Source organism: Pimephales promelas, chromosome 6 (genome assembly GCF_988280905.1).
Source record: "Pimephales promelas chromosome 6, fPimPro1.hap1.1, whole genome shotgun sequence".
Lineage (NCBI taxonomy): Eukaryota > Metazoa > Chordata > Actinopteri > Cypriniformes > Leuciscidae > Pimephales > Pimephales promelas.
The window spans coordinates 19,745,693-19,752,852 of NC_142774.1; positions in this window are offsets into that span (position 1 = coordinate 19,745,693).

Sequence of the window (7,160 nt, forward strand, 5' to 3'; positions counted from 1 at the left end):
TACTATATAATCATAAGTATAATTTTATTATACAATCATTAAAATAAATTGTTATTGTTATATGATTAAATTAGCATACTAAAACTCCCAGTTTCAACATTATAATTTATGCAGGACAAAAAAAAAGAATTTTGATTAGATTTAATTTAATTTTATAAGATTTTTAGATATATTAGATTTTATTTTATTTTTCACAGATCTATTTCCAGTGAGTGCAAGATGATGGCTAAGGTAAACTTAAAATGAGCACACACAAATTAAATACCCAATTTAATCCGATAACAATAAATGAAAAAAGTAAAATAGCCACCATGGTATTATCCATCACTATAGAACATTATGGAATAATAGAATAGAATAAAATAGAATAGAATATGGAATATAGAATAGAGCTTTATTTCCACAATCAATTAAACTTTGTGTTGAAAATAATCAATAGAGAGTATCTAAACTACACTTAAGCTGGGATGGAGGATATGTGTTCTACAGCTCTTAAGAGGCTTTAAATTAAGTAGTTGATAGCTACTTCTCTTGAGGGTGTCAAGGATCCTCAGTGACTTCAATAGGGTCTAAATCCCATCATCCACACTTCCAACCGCCCTCCAGCATCAATAAGGGTCAGATTTACTGGGACGCATTACATAATTAACCCTAAGACAGGACACAGATTAACTGTACATATGTCCCTATGACGTTCTTATTCTTATTTACACTTCAGTGGCAACTCACTAAGTTTATGAATGGAAAACAAACCTTAAAACTACAAAATAATCTCAAAGGACATGAAACCTTTGTCATTAGACAGGATTAAGGCAGTGTAGTGTATGAAACAGGATAAAGTGGGATTAATTAATTTCAGGAGTCTAATCTGATCTCTTCGAAAGGCCACTTCTATCTGGTGTTATAATGTGGTAGAGAACAGAAGAATTCAGTCTACACTCTTAAAAATAAAGGTTATTTATTGAAATTGATGGTTTAACATCCATAGATTTTTCCATTATACAATAGGTGTTTTTCTAAGTGTGCTCTTTTAAGAACTGACCAAGGAAATGTTCTTTGAAGAACAAAAAATGGTTCTTCAACGGCATCACTGCAGAAACCCCCTTTTGGTACCTTGATTTCGTTTGGAGATTATTCTCCCATGGGATTGTTTGTGTATGTGGTGGAACAAAGATCATTTAATGATGTCAGTCCTCTTAATTAGTGAATAACCACCAACTGTACATCAATCCCTCTTCATAAATAAAGTGATTGAGAGCAAACGTGAGACAGGAGGGTCTGATCCGAGGGAGGACCTGTACAAGCACTGGGAGGGGTTCACAGGCTGGACGGGGTCATCTTTTCAAGGCCTTGCGTTTTTATTGACTCCTGGCAAACCAAATAACCAGATTGTGCGATCTGTTATAGACACAGGGACATTGTGGGGCAAGTAAGGATTGGACACGGACACGCTGGCATTCCGCGGCCCTATTGTGACCTGAATGAAAGAGGACAAAGAGACACCCCACTGATCAGAATCTGACGGGACACCCCAAGAGACACAGAGCCACAACTGAGCCTCTTTCCAGGTGAAAAGGGGGTGAAAGATAGAGAAAGAGAGGGAGGAAAATAAGAAAGACAGCAATAGAGAAAAAAAGGGTTGAGGGGAGAAAAGAAGAAGGGGAGTAACGAACGTCTGCAGTGGGACGGAGAGACAAAGACTCTAAAAGACCCGTGACGGGAAAAAGAGAGCGAGTGGTTGTAGTGGGCGGAGGAAAAAGAAAGAGAGATATAAAAGAGAGAGAAGGTGGACAAAAGTGTTTTGGTGAGGAAAAAAAACCCAAAGACAATAAATGCCAGTTGGTCACTTCCGACACAAGCATGGACAATATGCATAATCAGTACTTTTAGATGAAGATTTGAATGAAGTCATCCTAAAGATTGAATTGCAAACAAAATAGTGTATGATTTGAGAAGATGCTTGAAAACTGTATAAATTAAAAGTATGAACTATGGAGGTTGTGCACGTTACATAATATATTTATATATAGTTTACTTATAATAATTGTGTTCTTTGACTTTACATGTTTTTTTCTATTAAAGTCTATGTAATTGTGTCTCAACTTGACAGTACAAAATCCTAATGTGTTGTCTAAACACAAACCATTTATGTTAAGTAAAAAAAGTGTACATCCAGAGGGTGGCAGTATAGTGCGAGCCGTTTTGCCTGAACTTAATTTTATTGTGTTCAATCTGCTTAAATCTACGAACAACTTACGTTTACTTAATCCGTTTGTGTTGGATTACATGATTGATTTGTGTTGCCTTAACTGAAACTGGGCAGTGCTTTTAGTTTCCAGCATGCTTTGCATATGGTTGAATTAAGAGAGAATAAATGTTAAAATAAAGTGTTATTTTATGTTTTGTTTTTTTTTGTTTTTTTTTAAGAAATTTAGAAAAGGGTAAGACTTGATAGTGTGTAGTGTTTAATGTTAAATTACATTGGAATTATAGTATTTCTGAGTTGCTAAAACACATTTTTTGAAAATTTCTCTCGCCTTCCCAAAACCTTAAACACAAATCACCAAACTTAAGCTGCACTGTCAAAACCTTTAACTTGTCTTGCTATATTAAACAATTGCTTCAGAATGATGTTATCTTTACCCAAAACCAAACACTGTTTTCAGATATCACACACATCCAGCTAATGCATAAACACTACACAGCAGTCATTACACACTACAGAGATAAATGGAAAACACTGCACTCAAGGCAGAGTAGGGAAAAAATTTGATTTATTATAAAGTACTTGCACAATCCTGCACACAAATATAGTCACAAACAATATATGCCGCATATTGGTAGCAATGTTTCGGAATCATTCTGCCTCAGCATCATGCCTCTGGGCATGGTCAGGCCACAGGACCTCATCAACGTCACAGGCAATCCTGTCCCTTGCTAAACAACGGGGAAAGAATCCTTTAGCATGACGAATCCAACCTTGAATCGATTCCACTCCAATGTTGTCACATGCTGCATCCATTGACTGAAGGAGATTTTCCTGTGCATATGGATATGGTCATAGACCTTCCACCTCCATGCAGAAAAAAATTATTCAATGGGATTAAGGAAGGGCGAGTATGGTGGGAGGCACACATTTATAAAACGTGGGTTATTTTCAAACCACTCACGTATTCTAGGACCACGGTGAAAGTTCACATTGTCCCAGATTACCACGTACATGGGATGCTCAGCCTGCTCATCACCTCTCTGTTCACGTCTCAGTAATGCTTCCTGTAGAGCATACAGAAACGTAATAAGATGGGCAGTGTTGTAAGGTCCCAAAGTCATATGGCGGTGAATGACCCCGTAGCTGCTGATGGCAGCACATATGGTCACGTTGCCACCACTCTACAATGGCTCGTTGACCAATAATGTTGCGGCCTCTTCTTCTCCTCTTGGCGAGATTGAAGCCAGCTTCATCCAAGAAGATGCACTCATGAGGCCTCTCAATGGAATCCAGTTGAAACATTCTCTATAGAAATGAAAATAAGCAAATTTTTTATATAACGTAAATGATATAGCATTCCAGGCTTCATGGCTCTGTATACATGTGCTGCATTTCATTCAACAGTGAAGATGTACAGAAACTCAATAGTGCTGTATAATCTCTGAACATGATTACTTACTTGTACATATTGATATCGTAGCTCTTTTACCCTCTCAGAATTTCTCTCGAATGGTACGCGGTAGGCTTGTTTGAGACTTATCAGGTTGCGTTTCAGGACACTGTCAATTGTGGAGAGACTCACACTGTTGATTCCTTCAAAGTTCTCGTTGTCTTCCTCAACTCGCTGTTTTATTTCACGCAGACGAATGAGATTATTTTGAAGGACAATATTGACAATGATGGTCTCCTGCTGTTGTGAGAACATACCTCTCCTTCCACCGGCATGTGGCAGTCTTTCAATTCTAGCAAATAAAACCGCTTGTTAGAATTGTACAAACAGACCTAATGCAATGTCACCAAATATGTACAATAGATTAAATATATACAGTATTTTACAGTAATACTATTAGTTTTACTGTAATACTGCTAGAAAAGGGTCAATTTGTGGTGATGTTACAGTAATTTACTGAGACGTTCCACAACTGTACATACTGTACTGTAAGTTTGAGGGACCATAAATGATAGTAAACTTACCGGTTCTCTTCTCTGAATGTCCTGACAATGGAGTCCACAGAGAACCTGCTTATATTTGGTTGAACACGTAGTCCTGCCTCCCTCATACTCATTCCATGAACCAGAACATGGTGTATGATTGTTGCTCTAATTTCATTGGAAATGATGGCTCTTGTTCTTCCTCCTCCTCTATGTCTTCCTCCTCCATCTCTTCCTCCTCCTCCTCCGTCTCTTCCTCTTCCTCCTCCGTCTCTTCTTCCTCCTCCTCCTCCTCCTCCACCACCGTCTCTTCCTCCTCCGCCTCCTCCTCCTCCATCTCTTCCTCCTCCACCACCGTCTCTTCCTCCTCCTCTGTCTCTTCCTCCTCCTCCTCTCCCTCTTCCTCCTCTTTCTCTTCCTCCTCTCTCTCTTCCTCCTCCATCTCTTCCTCCTCCTCCTCCGTTGTCTCTTCTGTCTATTCCTCCTCCTCCTCCTCCACGTCTACTTCTACTTCCACTTCTACTTCCACTTCCACTTCCACTTCCACTTCCACTTCCACTTCCACTTTCTCTCATGCCCTCCATTGTGAAAATCACACATGCCATTTGGATTTGACATGGCTTTATATTCACATTACTGTAGGTGCAACACATTAATGATTTGAGACAGGTGTGTTCAATTTTGAGTGATTGTGTGTTACCGATGACAACAGTGTGTTACTTGTATTTCACTTTTGGGGCTGTGTTGTGCCATTCTGAGTTGAAGTGCACCACAATGCTACATGTGCTTTGAGAATGACAATGTGTTTACAGTTTTGCTCAAACAGTGATTCTGATTTGCTAGTTGTGTCTAACCACATGAGAAGTGTTTAAAGTTCTGCAAACTGTGTGATTCAATCAATAAAGTGGTTTGTACACTTGCAACTTTGGTTTTGCAAATGGATTTTAGTGTTTTAGCAACTCAGAAATACTGTATTAAACCATATAAATTACAGTGGGTTACCATTGTGGAGAAGAGTGGAGCATTTTGTTTGGATGTCAACTGATTTCATAATTTTCAATTCACCTTTGGCTAAGCCACGCCCTAGAATGTATATTGACCAATCACAGCCCAGCCAAGAACCAGCTCCCACAGAGGTCCGACACTTTTTCACAGCGCTTCATTGACTTTCAACACAGGCGTCTCATATTTTTGGTCTCAGCAGGCTATTGCCGTCAAAGTTTTATCCAAAATAAGGTTAAATGTTGTGCCTTGGGCATTTGCAACACAGATATGCATTTCCCATAGAGGTTGGAGGGGGTGTACGTTTTTTCCCTTCCCAAAACCGAAGTAAAATCCTGACAGTGACAAGTGTGGTGTTTGGATTAAACTGTATGGACATCCTCAGTCAGCTAAACCCCGCAAAGATCAACAAGCACATCTTTTTTTACTTCTAACCTTACTGTGAGTGTGAAGTTATACTAGTTAGACCGTTTTAATCTTTTAGGTTATGATTTCGGTTCTCATACCGGTTGTTGATATGCTAGCACAAACTGCTAATAAATACAACGTTATACTCGTATAGTCCGTTTGCTTTGTAATAACGATTATAGAAGGGAATAAAGACCTACCCAGCTTTGCATGAACAGTGTTGCTCCCTGATATTGTTAGTCCCAGCCTCTGTCTCGATTAGTAGGATCTGCGGTGGTTCATTTTTTGACTGTGACCAGTAACTTTATGTGTTTGCCTCTATTTGGATGCCTTGTTGTTTCTTGCGTTTCACCTGTATGTCTTGAATATAGCCTTCGAACGCATATTGCAGCCCCTTTTGCCTACTTCTGTCGGACACTTTATTTGCTGCTTTATAAAAGTTTGATAACATTTCAGCAGGAAGAGCTGTTACAGCATAGAGCGCAGATGAAGTTTGACGGATGTAGCAACAGTAACTAAGGGGGGCGGGGCTTAGCCAAAGGTGAATTGCTTTGAATGAAGGAGCAATGTAAATCTTGTAAATCTGTAAAAAATGTAAATCTGTAAATCTTAGCATTCAAGATGCTAATGTTCTTCTGCTAGCAAATAGCTAACCAAAGTCTATCAATTTAATTAAATGTCACTGAATCAAATAAAATATAAATGGATGAATGAATATAATAGAATGCCTTTGAATCTTGTCAGGAAGCCTTTAAAAATTCACGTTGAGACTACTTAAATTGGGTAATTTAAAATGACATAATTCCATTATGTTGAAGTTACATGAACAAATCATGTTTGTTTAATGTAATCCAGTTATGTGGAACCTGTTGACAAATTAAATTTAACTAAAGCCAACATATAATTTTTTTGAGTGTGGAGATTTGATGTTTTGGAAAACCAGATGACTCGATTCACCCTTAAACAAATCTTTTCCTTTTTTTTTCTTTCTTTTTTTGAGAAGTTATTTATTAATTAATCCATTCATGATGCATGGATTTGTGCTCAGAAAATTAGTAATAAAAGAGAACTCAAGCTGAATTGAAGTAATATTTGTACATTATTTCAAGAGAGTGACAAAAAAGAGAGATTAAACAGACAGAATCCATCAGCGAATCACTTCATCAAAGCTGAGGTACCACAAAAAGAAAGAGTGGGAGAACAACATAAGGAGAGAATGAGACAAAAGAGAGTGAGTGAGAGAAAAAGAGAGAGAAAGTCTTGGTGTCATTGGGTGACCGACATTCTTTGCAGTTTATGACCTCATCAAAGCCTCTGCAGTGCTACAGAACCGTGACAAACTCCATTATTTCATTTGGATTGATTTTCTCAGGACACCCTCAAAAAGATGAATGAAAAGACAAGTATGATTTCATTCACATGCTCTTGTAATTTAAAAAATTGTTGAAAAAATTGGGGTCGGTAGACTTTGTGTTTTTGGAAAAAGTCTCTTCTGGTCACCAGCTGCATTATTTTATCAAAAATACAGAAATTGCTATTACAATTTAAAATGTTTCATATTTGACAATATTTTCAATTGTAATTTATTCCAGTGATGGCAAAGCAGAGT